This window comes from Rhipicephalus microplus, unplaced genomic scaffold (assembly GCF_043290135.1).
Source record: "Rhipicephalus microplus isolate Deutch F79 unplaced genomic scaffold, USDA_Rmic scaffold_15, whole genome shotgun sequence".
NCBI classification, from domain to species: domain Eukaryota; kingdom Metazoa; phylum Arthropoda; class Arachnida; order Ixodida; family Ixodidae; genus Rhipicephalus; species Rhipicephalus microplus.
This window is the reverse complement of record NW_027464588.1, coordinates 31,070,648-31,084,968: the sequence shown is the minus strand read 5'-3', so window position 1 is coordinate 31,084,968 and position 14,321 is coordinate 31,070,648. Positions and strand designations below refer to the sequence as shown.

General features: G+C 42.5%; 1 long non-coding RNA gene across 1 annotated transcript in view; it reads left to right on the top strand.

Moving 5' to 3' along the window:
- LOC142784676 (uncharacterized) overlaps nt 1–14,321 on the top strand; it is a 136,939-nt gene that overhangs the window by 35,154 nt on the left and 87,464 nt on the right. Inside the window, exon 2 of the long non-coding RNA XR_012888723.1 lies at nt 1,775–1,830. This is a non-coding gene — a long non-coding RNA (uncharacterized LOC142784676). The remainder of the gene's footprint in view (nt 1–1,774; nt 1,831–14,321) is intronic.

Below are 14,321 nucleotides of genomic sequence, written 5' to 3'. Positions count from 1 at the left end.
CTAGAAGAGGGGCCTTTCAGAGCCTTTTCAAAACACTCAATGGTTAACTACTGCAAGCACACTTGCTTGGTATCCAGTAGGGCATAAATAATAAACTTTTGGGTAGTAGGGTTGCATTAGCTACGCTATTTTTTGTCATTTTTCTGAGAAGCGTGGCATCCGCTGAACACTTGCAAGGAATTTTGTGTCAATTGTCCATGCAGTGACTGACGACGATGAGGATTATGGGTGTAGTGGGTATGCTCCACAGTTATTAGGGAAACAAGAACAAGCTTTTGTAATGAGTTGGAGCATTGGACGACCCACTCGTTATGCTAATCAAATCGTGCGATGACTGGTTGTTTTTTCGCTGTCTTTAAACACTTTATAAGTCGTAATACTGCGATTGCTTTCCCGACATCAAGCCTGCCTAAGGCAAGTTTGACAACAAGTCACAAGCACCGGTGTAGCTCAGTGGTACTGGGCTGGCACCCAGCGTACCCGGGTTTGAGACCCACTCTGTCAATGGTCATGTCTGCCTAAGGCAAGTTTGATAGCAATGTTGGGCTGACACCCTGCCAACCCGGGCTGGAGTTTCACTTTACTATTGGTGCTAATTTTTTTCTAATATCGAGCGATGTGGTAACGGACACTGGCGGTGGCGGTAGCGATGGCGGCAGCGGCGGCGGTGGCGGCGGCGGAGAAGATGCTACTGCGAGTGACCCGAAAAGTAATCACATAACAGCTTTTGCTGTAATATAGAGAAAGGTGGCAAAAGACAAAGAGAGAGGAACCAAGTGGTCGAAAGAAGCTGTCAGGAAGAAAGAAACAAAAAGCAGAACCAAAACACGAAAGAAATGAGACAATAGTAAGCCAAAAAAACAGATAAATAGGTAGAGAGAGACAGACAAAGAAAGGGCAAAAACAAATAAAGATTGGAAGAGCGAGAAAGAGTGATAAAGAAGTAAAAAGAGAAAAACGTAAAAAGCACAAGGTACAAAAAGCAGACAAGCAAGGTAGAGAGGAATAGAGGCGAAGAAAGAAAAAAAGAGACAAATGAGGATGGCAATTCAACAGTGCTCATGCTTCAAGCTTGACTCAGATAGTACGAGGGCACCATTTTTTTCCTTTTCGTGTCTCTGTTTCTCATTTTAAAATTGTATGATTCACTCTGCTACTATTTATGTTTTTCCCTAATGCCCCCGCATCTCGCCTTCACACGGTCGCTTCCCTTTTCAACCCGTTTTTGTAGTATGCAGTAAAAAGTTATGGTACGCTCTGCTATCGTGCTTGAACAGCCAAGTGGCAACGATGCTTCCTTCGAATCATTGCTACGCGGGTCCCGCCTCTTGAATAAATCTTCTGCCTTGAATTTCTGTGTTCATTGTTTCGATATATTTTGTTCTTACTCTAATTTATCTGTCCTCTTTTCCCTCGCTTTTTCTGTATTCTTGCTCTTGCGCGTCAAATTATTGAACCTAGAGCCTAATGAATTGGCACATGTTTCCTTGGAGTGCAGTCGAAGTGGAAGTGGCTGAAAGGACCATGCTCCTTCATGAATATAGTTATTTCAGTTCACACATGAAAGACTAATTACGAGTTTAAACAGCTCTGGTAATAAATAGCCGTGATTTTGAGGGCCGATTGTTTCATCTCGACATAGAATGCTGTCTTGAGAGTTAGAGATGAATTTTATTTACCAGCTTACACAAACTTATTGTGTCCAGCACAAAACTATGTTCGAAATATAAATGCCCACAAATTCTCACAAAGCCTTTTTTTCACTGTCTTACAGCACAGAGGATTGTCGGTTGTTAAACACCTGGCGGAACTACAGAATGCATCAGTAATGTGAGTTATGGTTCGGCTGCTAACCAATCCATGCTAACTGGGATTATTTTCTTAGGCAGACGAAGATAAGTTCTATCTATCTACCTATCTATCTATCTATCTATCTATCTATCTATCTATCTATCTATCTATCTATCTATCTATCTATCTATCTATCTATCTATCTATCTATCTATCTATGCCAGCAACTTTGTCTTTTTTGACCACATTGATTGCTCAAGCTATGGCGAAATTTTATTGCATCCTGTAAACTTGTGAAGAATAGAAATTATATGTTACAATTACAAAATCCTAAAAGGCATGTCATGTAAAAATTAATATTCCTGTCTGCTTCTTTGAGAACTTGTGCGCGTTAGTTAAGGGAATGTGTACCAATTTTTTTCAAGCAATGGTCAGATAAAGGACGAGAACAATAAAGCATGGGCCAGTGCCTCAAAATTGTGCTAAAGATGTGTGATAAGTGAAAACCTAGCCCTCTCTACCTTTGGGTTCTCATGGCTGTATGATTACACTATTGAAAAAACAGCGCTTCGAGTGTCTCCTAGTGCGTTTCAGCGGGCTGGGTGACACTGGTACAGTGTGTCCCAATGTACAACAGCGCGCTGCAAGGCACTGGGACAGACTTGACGGCGTGGCCAGTGCCGCGCAGTGCGCTGAAACGCGCTGTGCTACAATGTACAGTCACCCAGTGTCTTAAAGCACGCTGGGCGGCACTGGTTGCGCTGTACAGTCTTTAACTCACATTGATAACGTTAACGACACATTAGAAGAAACTAGGCGCGATCGGCGCACTTTCTGTAATACTTCATATTGAGTCGTGAGACGTCGAGCGAGAAGTTTGCCGAACATGATCGTATTATCATCTATGCACTACAAATATATAACTTCTGTTTAGGTTAGGAAATGAATGTGAGTACGCTAAAAGCATTAATATGTCGAGTGCGTGAGTCAGGGGTGCCACCAGGATTTTGCTGGGGAGACCGACGACAATTGTGTTCCTGCAAGGGGGCAGGAAGACACCGATCTTATGCGTTGTGTTTTAACCGTGCTTGCTTTTGGGGGAGGGGGTGCGAAGGGAGGCATGCGAGAATTTTGAGAAAAAAGTCTCCAGCCCGCCCATAAATGCCCCCCCCCCCTAGCACGTATGCACTTTCCTTGACGTTTGATTGAGTTCCGTCAATGTATTTCATAAACAGCATCGACAAAACTGGGGCCGAATTCACAAAGCATTTTCTTTGGCTACGCATTTTCTTAGCCAAACATTCTCTTATCTGGAGGGATTACTATAGCATGGGTATGAATTTAACTTATTCGGCACTTAAGAGGGCAAGGAGGACACACGATAGCCGATGAAACGACCAGGAAAGAAAGAAGTGTGTGCCGATAATATTAAGGTAGCACGCAAAGCGTCTAGCATCGAGAGTATACGACGATAGCCAATGATTTGCTGCATCTAAGTTTTAGTTCCGCGAGAGTCTGCTACTGCGCTTACGGGATGCCGCGTACGTTGTAATAGACGTTTTGGTGGGCTGTGCAAAGCCAAGCACTCGCCTTTAATCAACGACTGTAGCTAAAAAAAATAATTGCTCGATGGCCTTAAGCCACCGAGCAATCCATGCACTATCTCTCCAAGTACAAATAAACAACACTCCAGGTGCACCACATAAATTAAACCACACATAAATCGATGCATGCAATGTTTTAAAATGTGCCTCGAATGCCTTCCCCTATTTAACGCGACCAGTTACCTTACATTTCATTGAAGCTGCGCTGCTACTTAACTAATTCGGTGCAATCTAGCACGGTATAGTGGTAAACGTAAGGGTGTTTTGTACCTATAGTCAATGGTGGCCTTTGTTACAATATTCTTATTACAAGACACGTGAGCGACTTTGGTGCCTGCAGACGAATTGTGCGGAAATAGGTAACATCAGTAATCAAATGAAATCGAGAGCACAATTTCGCTGGTTTCATGCACCGCAACATTTTTATAAAGCCGGAATGCGAGAACGTGCATACACTTACGCTTAGGTATGTGTCTACGTAAAATGAGAGAGACTCGTCGGGAGGTGTCTCAGTCTAATGCTTTTCACAAAAGACGGTGCAAATGTTTAGTCCAGCGTTGTTTGAGTGAGCAAACAAAGCAAGGGACGTGTCTACGAGTCTTGAGGTCGAGAGACGTTATCACACGTGCGAAAAGGACGAAAAGAGAGAGAGAGAGAGAGACTCTCGTTTCGGCTTCGCGAAAGCTTGAAATTGATAGATAATAAAGACAATTTTCTGGCCCAGAAGACGTCAGGGAAAGTGTCCGCAAAGCAGCGTCACATGCTCGGGGAACATAAAAAAGTGGAATACGCGTTATATGGGCGTGACAGCCACTCAGAAAGCAAGATGAAGTGTGACTGTCTTTAGATGTGAGAATCAATGCTAATTAGGAGAGTTGACTTAATGAGCCAAACCTTTCTTGAATAACGATAATGGAAACAAACTGAGCATTCATTTAGTGAAAGTGACACTAGTGACAGTGAACTCATAATAGTTGATTAGCGTTGACACAGGCCGATATATATTTTTATTTTCTTATTTATATTTGACAAACTGTGAGAAGGTAGCCTACGTTAGAGCCGGCTATCCCAACGTCATGACAGTAATGTACAAGAATAAATGCCACACCGTTATACAGTCACACGTGGCGGTTTCTATCTTCTAGTGACCTTGGACAAACGCATTCTAACTATTTTTTCTATTTTTTACAAAGTTTCACCGGACGTTTTTGCATTTGGCTTCATTCGAAGGAATGACGATATATCAGCAATAGGGCGAATGCAAGCACTGCTGCAGTGGACGAGTGGTTACAGCGCTCAACTACAATCTAAGAGGTACTTGGTTCAATTCGCAGAATCACTGAGCACTTTTTTTTTCAAGAGGTTGCCCGGCATGACAATATGCGTGGTGGCGGGTACTAAATTTTTTAGAAGTAGGCTTTCGCACTTGCTTCTTTCACTCCCCTTTTGTTCCAAAAGCGCTGTACTGTGCTCCTTCAAAAAATTAAACAATTCAGGGTTCATAATTTTCTCCTCCATCCCCTCTTATCGCAAAAGTGTCCAAAACTGAAATACCAATATCCGACCTGGTATATTACTTTTCACGTGTTTAGATATTCGACCAGCAATCAGTCTTCACGGTGTTTTGAAGAAAACCTACACATGCAGTGAGCTAGCTGCTTGCAGCCAAGTTGACTGCCTTTGTAGGGACACGCTTTCGTGCTAATTTGGTGGGCATCAGCACATGCAGCAAGACCAAAGAGCACGGACAGTTAGAGCTGATGCAAACAGAGTGATTAGTTTGTGTCTTCTCTCCCGCTATTTGTCCTTCTGCACGCTTCAGTGTAATGTCGCTGTCAATGGTTAAAATGAACTATAGCAGTTAATCGAGTTCTGCTGAGAGGGTCCCTATTGTCCAGAATGGAACAGAACAATGGCAATTTGATTTGTGTGATAAAGAGATACCCTGCTTTTGGTTACTAGAATAAATTTCTAAACTGAAGTTTATTTTTTATTAACAACAGTTCCAGTGCAGATGAAAGGTGCATGGACAAAACTCGTGTATTCAGCTTGACTAGGTTTGTCACCTTAATTATAATTGCGAACCGGTGTCACAGTATGCATAAATATCACACACATATACAAACACGGGTGATAGATTGCTTATTCTGATTAAAATTGAAAAGTTGAAATCGACATATTCAACCAACGCAGTGTTTACGAGATATGCCATGTAGAGTAGCTATGCTCTAAACTAATCTTCGCAGGTTCGTTCCATTTTACCCAATTTCTTGCCCATGACTGTAGTTTGGTAAATGAAACAACTTCTTTGAACACGTATTCTGTGTAAGGTTACATTTATTTTTATGCAGTACAAAACAAATTGAAATGTAAAATGGCTCATAAGAGAAATAACTAGAAACAAATTCAGCCAAATCATTACCAAACTTACTCACCAATGATAACGGATTCTCATTTAAAAGATACATACATACATACATACATACATACATACATACATACATACATATACGCACACATACATATACTTATGTACACCCATACATACATACATACACTCAGGTGTAAATAATAAAATGAATGGCTATAAAACAACAATTCTAATACACTCATTTTGAATATACTACAGAAAGTAACTTACGAGAGAAATCCACCGGCATTGTTATGTCTGAACACGGTGTTTCTCGAGCCATCTCGCAAAAGCTTGATGCATAGTTTTCCGCTGCTGCCCAGTGACAAGCAGTTTTTATAAAAAACACAAGAATGAAGCCCTTGACAATGTCATGCTAAAGAAAAGGGCTTTACATCAATATTTTGTGCATGCCAGCAGTATCACTTTGTTTATTTACATAGCTTGGCTCATTCACAACCCCCTAACAAAGCATGTTAGGACACTTGGGCTGAAAGTTGGCACAGCGCGAGTAAATTCTGGACAATACATGAATAATACAATTATAAGCTACTAAGCTCCTTGGTGCAAACAGTATTTATATTGACAGCTATAGGTGCAATTTCGTTTCCCCAAAACACTTCTCAAAAGTAGAATCAACTTTATTTAGCTAAAAGTTTCTATTCTGGCGCGTCGTGGTGGCTCAACGGTGGAAGTGACTCTTTCGGCCAAGAAAACAAAGACCAATTATTTTTCCAGTTCGTGAATTAACCCCATGCTAACATTAGGCATCTGGTAGGAGTGCTTTTGGAGAGAGGAAACCACCACATTCCCACCAGTTGTGGCCTTGGGTAGCTACTTCACTTGGACAAAAATGATCAAAAACACTCCTCAACAAGACTTCAAAGTTTGCACACCAACACAGTTCCCATACAGCTGTCTATTAGTCTGCTTGAAAAATATTGAGTTTACTGGTGGGCAAAGACTGTACATCATGTGAGGTGATGCTCCGGTGCACTTCATGTATGTCTTGCTGCTGGCCTCAACTGCAATGTTGCTCAGCACATATGTGTAAAATAACAACTAATACTATGCCACTGCAAAGTATATAAGTGTCGTTTGCAGGAAACAGGGAGAACAATAAAAGAACATAACAACATTTGCCTTCACAACGATCAAAAACTGTAAATAAATTTCCACACACAGACTTTTCACAGTTCATCTCAGTATAGTAATATTGGTTGTAAACACATTCTTACTTCCGCTAACAAACTATTTTAAGAAGCCAGATTCAATATTAGAGTATACCAGCACTTTTGTAAAGCTAAACAATTGTACAGGCACCTGGAAAAACACAAGTGAATGCATGCTATAGCTACATATAAAAATAAATACTTTTATTTCTAGTTTGAGTAGAGCTGCATAGATGATAAATCACTTGCATTACATTATGAACAAACCTATCCGAGAAAAGTATACATTTAAAAAGTTACACTTACACAGTAGATAAGTAGACTGTTGAAGGACGGACAGGCAGTGGGATAATACCCAAGCACTAAAATCTACTGTTAAGATATACTAGGAGTAGTGATGATCATCTTCCTTCCAAATAAAATAATTCACATAGATTCACTTCCCAGAGCTTATACACTCATGGCATCATTGGTGCTATACAAATGAGTGTACACTGAAGGATTACATCGACTAAGTACATGATTTCTGCATCCATGGCTTTACTTCTTGTACTACAAAGAATGCAAACACAGTTACCATTGGCGACCATGGATGCTGTGATTTCTGGCATGCAAATGTAGAGGCATGCCGGCACTTAAGACACATGTTAAAAACTTCAACTCAAAAATATTTGCTTACTAACACTACAGCAGCCTTTAAATTAGTGTCATATTTTGGTATCTTCCATGCAAAATTTCAATAATTTCGAATGCAAGCAAAGGAACTGCTGAATAATGCACTGCTAAGAAGTTAAGCAGCAGCTGCTCGTGACATCACATTGTGCTTTTTCTGCTGTTGTAAACTTTGAGCAGGAGAACAGTCACTGGCAGTCCCTTTATACTTGTTGGTCTTGTGAGCTCTGTTCTTGATACACTGTACATGACCGTGGAGCACCGAACCCCTTGTTACTGCTGGAACTTAGAAAAATACAGATCATTGTTACAACCATGCTACATGCAGGAGTGTATGGTTGTCAATTATGTGCTCATATTTACAGATATTGTATTTTTAGAAGCAAATGACAAGCGTCAACACACACACACACAAACAGTGAAGGCTGAACATTTATTTAATATGATACAATAGCAAAACCACAATGTTATAGATGAAGGCACGAAACTTCTGACAGGCATAAAAAGCCAATAGAGTTTCTTTTATTTCGATTTTACACTAGGTGCGAGAAGTAGACCACAAATAAGTTCACTAAGAAACACAAGTTAGACTGCATTACAACACAACAGCCAATGTTGATAACTTTAAGGCTGTCTAACATAGCCAGCTCACCATACCGCATATAGGAGCAAATGGGCAGTCTAGAAGACACAAAGAACTTGTGGATTATGAGTGTGCTTGTTACTGACATCTATTATTCGAAATGAAGGAAACCTTTCAAAAATGCACTTCATCAGGGGAAATAATCATACGCAACAAACACAACGGGCTCCTACAGGTGCACTAACACTCACCGTTATTGTTGATACCAGTGTCTTGCGGATGGATATGCTGTGTCCTGCACATAACACCAAAGGAGCGTTCCATGACTTGGATTGCATGTGTGCTAGGTGCATCGCTCTGCTGCTGAAATACGCTAGCCACAGACAGAGAAATGAGAAGCCATGGCTTTGAAACACACTGAACGTCACCTTTAGAGATCAACAATGCATACTTAGGTCAGGTACAATTTGTAGAAAAGTATATATCACTATGCAATCGTGGTGAAGATGTTCGGCTGAAACACAAGCAACAGCACTGAGAAAAAGCTACATTAGGTAAAAGATGCAGTTACTGGCCCTATGTCATCTGAGGCTTCTTCAATAGGTTTTTCTCCTTGCAAGTTGTGAACAGCCAGGCAATTTTCATCCACTTGCTATTTCCTTCCAGAGCACTTGATCCACAGAGAGAATCACAAGCTCGAGAGCTCAATAAGGAATCAAAGTATTTGTGCTCGTTTCAAAGCACAAGCTTTTGAGTCTCAGATTATTGGAGTTTCATTCATAAGCTGCAGGCTTTCAGCTTTCAACATTCTCAATTATCTTGCAGTTTAGTTCTATAAATGTTGAATAAGAATTATGTGTAAGAATATTACAGGTATCCACTGAAAGCAACCATGCTTGGGTTTTCAATTTGTGCACAGTAAGTGGTGTTCACGTAATCGTATGTATTAAAGAAAAACTAACCTTGCAGCCAGCCGTTAGGCAGTTTTGTGCCCTCGAAGCTCCCAAGGAGATTGCAGTCCTTCCAGATGAGGCTGCCGTGCATGCTTCCACGCCACATCCGCTGAATGATAACAGTCCCAGCAGTGACATAGGCTTGCACAGTTAGGGAGAACGTGTCCTTCCTACTTTCGTACAGGTGCTCCAAGTAATGATGAGTATTGATGTGCCAGAATGTGCAACCGATGCATCACAGGACCTTAACAAACCAATCTCTGTGATCTGTGAAGAGCCAAAAACGAGATATTTAAAAACAATCATTAAAAGCACTCACTTCTAATACTTATTTGAGGAAGCTATCACTTCGTTAAAGTGACCAAAATCTGCTATAATCACTTTGAAATAAACTGAAGCCTTATGTAAAATTTACGTACCACAATATATATGTCCTCCTGAAGTATATTCCTACCACAGTGGTAATCGTCTATAGAACTAATTTTCCAAAATAACATAAATTTTTTAAGTGCAACCTGGCTCCTGAAAAATAAATTCACATTACCTTCCAACTATCAAACGTGGTCAATCGACAGGCCCAACCTCAATCAAACAAGAGCTCACTTGTATCAAATCACAAAAAACTTTTTAAGTATTTGCTCCATAATATATGTATGTATATAACAGTAGTAGTAAATTTTTCATGCTCCAACTTACCATAGAGAAACATTACATCTGATGGGCTTAAAAACTTGCACACGTTATAGAACTGCGTGAAATATAGTACCGGTGAAATTTAGTTCTGCAAGGTTAACTCACCGATGGCAGCATTTAGTAGCCGTCGGTGTCATGAGAAACCAAGTACGGCCAACAGGCAAAGGGCATCTGCAGACTGGAAGCTGCCTATGACAGCAATGAAGGGCTGGCCAGGCGTGCACGTCCATTGATAAAGTGTAAGAACCGGCCATGACCGGCTGTTGTCAAGGCTCTAGTGCCGTGCAAAACGATGGCCAGACGAACTCGGAAACCTGTAGTTAGGCGATATTGGCCTACAACTTCATCCAAAGCAAGGCACCGGTGAAATCTTTGCTTTTTTGGGGGGCTGGAGGGAAGCTTGACTTTCACGGGCTCTCGCTGCCACATAGAACTCTCAATTTGTTACCGAAGAACAGTCTAGGCGCGCTTCCAAAGTAACACGATCCACAACAGAATGTAGCAGTTCGCAGTTTTGGTTGATCACATCACAGCGCTAGGACTAAGGTTATCACAAAAAGGAGAAGTGACGACTTAACAAACAAAAGCGCCAAGCTGCCCCACCACGACTTCGCAGGGCAAAACAGTTATCAACGCTGTCTGTCTTTCAATTTTCGGTCACACGAGCACAGCTTGTTCACAAGTCTTGGAACGTCAACACAGCACCACTGTTCACAACGAACATCGTTTCACTCCCGAACAGTACATTGCTCTCAAGTAAATAGAAGCGTACGGGCTAACTAGTGGCGAAGCAAGAACCGAGCGCGTAGTTCATACGTTTCCGTACGTACTTGGGGTCACTCAAGTAACGTGTCAAAACGCTGTCAATCCGAAATGTCGCACAGCACCAAACTGAGAGCCTGGAAAGTCAAGCGAACGAACTGTTAGCGGCACACAAACACACATTGCAGGCTTCTCGAGTGCTAGTTACCGTCGATACATCGACGCCGATCCCCGCTTGATAACCACACCGACGCACAGGCTTCGCTGCGCTTCACCGTACACCATTGCACTGCCACAGCTTTCCGCACTGCTTACACGCACCAAAAGAGCTGCTGTAATCACAACACATCCGGTCAAACGCTGAAGTAACTTGTGCAAAAAGCGTTTGCTGAAAGTCGCACCGACCGATATGCTGTTTAAGACGCCATGTTGTTTTCGACAACTGCGCAGCACATAAGATGATAAGAGAGCTCTTAAAAAGTACTTGCACTATTTTCACGGCGTGACAAAATTTTCTCTTATGTGCGAGGGGGGTGATATGACGAACAGGACAGGCGTGCCAGATGAAAGAAGTGTTTTGGCAACGTCACAGAGTGAGCTGATGTGGAGGGTATTGCTTCACAACCAATCACAAGCTGTGCCTGTCGGCCAAGCCGTCGTCTGCTCGCGTTTGTCGTCTGCTTCGATCAGAACATGCGACAGGGGATTCGCCTTCGCAACGCTATTATTCTCAGGTCAAGTGGTCGCTACGTCGCACAAAATACATGTCAGTGGCTCGCTCTACCTTTGAATGATGTTCGTGCGCCAAGGTAAATGGCTGGTAATTGACGCATGGATGAATTCAGCCAAGGTTTGCTCCAGAATCGTGAGGGTTTGCAAATTTTAGGTGTCATACAAAGTTACTAGGGTCATTTTTTTCCGATTGCTTGCCATAATATCACGGTCCATAGCGGTGTCTGAACAGTGAAAGTGAAGATGCATGATTTGTTTGTAGTTCCATGCGTAATCACGCGCACCCCTAATACGCTTTGGTTTACAAAGTACGCTTTGTTCCAGATCGTCCCAAAGTGTATCGACAGCTGTATTTCAGAGATCGCAACCATTGGACAGTTAGAGCCAATGAAAGTACACTAGAGCGCAAACTTTAGGAACCACTCACTGAAAACTTCCTCTCATTTTTATTTCCAATAGCGTGCAAAGAATGTGCTCCCATTAACCTCTTTGGTGGTAATTTGCACCAATAAGGCAAGGATCTCGAGTCGCACTTTTAATTGGATGAGATGGGGCGCCACACAACAACATAACAAATAAGGTTGATCCTATGTCATGTCGCGTTCTAATGCACCGATTATTCACGTATCACATTGGTTTTCATCCAACCACAAATCTTTACATGCGTAGTTTTATGCCATTGACGCCCAATAGAATTCTTCAATTACTGCGACTTCGAACTTATTGGACGATGGTGGTTGTCAACACCATCCACTGCGTACAAGGGAAACAACACGCGAAGCTCAAAGCGCCGAAAGAAATAAAAACGCACCAGCAGTCATCAGGCAGCCCTTAATGGGCGTGAATTGACTCATAACCAGCCAGGGCACCAAAATATACCGCTGCGGCAGCAGGTTCTAAGTAGCCACATTGTTCCTAAGAGTGGTCTGGACCACTCTTAGAATTTTTTCTCAGCCATGCTGTTTTTACGCACAATTTCGCTTCGTGAATCCATTTACGAGCACTTTTCGGTGACGTAAGCAAATATAGAAACTGCATTACCACCGCTGACATGTTCCCGGGCAGTCACAGCGCGCTTTATTTGCAGCGGCCGATGTGACAACTATGGCCTCTTACGGCGTTTTTTCGTTTCGTGAATCGACTTACGCAACGAAACTTCTCTTGCGCAAAAATGTTTTCGTAAGTGAGTTTTGTGAATCCGGGCCCTGATAATTCGCAATAGAGTAGGATATTAGTATCAGTCTGTAATCAAAACCAACCTACTCTAGCAGTGAGTCATTGCGGCTCTTACTGTGGAAAGCCGCAGCAGTCATCCGCTGAAATGCTTAATATTGGTGTTTTTAGCTTCTTATTGGTGTTTTCCATGGTGAAATTATGACCACTCATGGGCAATATATAATCTAAATTACAGTTTAATGACTCTTCCTATTACACTCTTTCTATTTCATTCTATTTCTTTCTAATAGACTCTTACTATTAGACTTTTTTCAACTGATTACGATCTTCACGAAGAAGTGAATGGAAGGAGCCCGTAGCTTCATTTCGCTCTCTCAATTCACTTATTATATTTGAGTTCGGGATCTTTTTACGGTGTGTGCGGTGGGTGGACTGTCTCCAGAGTGGCAGCTAAACAGCGGTGAGTCGGAGTTTCACTGCGTATCACGATCAGAATTGCCCCTTAGTGGACCCGTGCCTCATACCTGGCAAAGCGCGGGTATTGGGGCCAACGAGATGCCGCTAGCTCCAAGCGGAGCACCACTTATCCATCCCGCTCGACTTCAAGTTGCTGCAGGCTCAGCAACGATATCGACCTCCCACACAGAGAACAGCGAGGCCACGTAGTGTAAGAGGCGTACAGAGGAGGAAGAAGAGGTTGACAATGATGACAACACATCGACGTACTCCCTTATTGACATGACACAGCTGGACACAGAAGCACCCAAGGAAGACGAGGGAGCTTACACGGTGGTCACCCATCACAAGAACTGAGCTACGCGGACACCGGTGGTGTTCAGACCAATCGCTGCCGAGGACTCCTTCTGGAAGATGAATCCCAATTGCATGGCATCTGAGATAATCTCTGCTATCAATGAGAAAGTGACATCATCAAGAATCAACGGAGACGGAAGTTCTTGTGTTGGCGTACGGTGTTTGTACTCGGCAAACAAGTTGCTGCTGATCAAGAGTCTGGCTGAATTGCCTGTACATGTGATGATACCTTAGTCTTACATGAAGACCCTAGCAAAGATAAGAGATGTTCCACTCGAATACACTGATTATGACCTACTGGAATATCTTAAAGATGCTGGAGTAATCTCCGTCACACGGCAAAAAAGATGGGCAAGAAATGAAGATGAAAGTGCCACAATGCAGCGCATACGTAATGTAATACTCCAGTTTAGACATGATATGCCATTTCCAAAAAGAGTTGCTCTCGGCTTTGCGGTTCACACGGTCGAGGAATACATTGAGCTGGCAGTAAGGTGTTACAAATGCCAGAGATATGGGCATAAGGCTAAGACTTGCAGGGGAACCAAGAGATGCAAGGTATGTGCGAACGCACATGATTACAAAGAATGCACCTCGAAGCGTCAACCTAAGTGTGCCAACTGTGCTGGACCACATCCGGCGTCGTTTTCAGGCTGCTATCGAAACCGTTTGGCATCAGCGGCACAAAGAGGGAGAATTGTAAAAGGGTACCATAGAATACAAAGAGGTCCAGCACCCAATGCGGATATAGGCAAAGATGTTCGAGCGGCACAAAGAAAAGCAAAACAGTGGCGCCACGACTCTTACTCGGAAGTATTGAAGCGCTCAGCACCAAAACATCGCGTTGACAAAGAGGTCTGGGCCCAGGAACTTGCTGAAGCTAAAGATTCTGCCGAGCCAGACACAGCCAAGGAGCCACTGCCTACCAAAAGGAAGGGTCACAGCAGCTTGCTGAGGAAA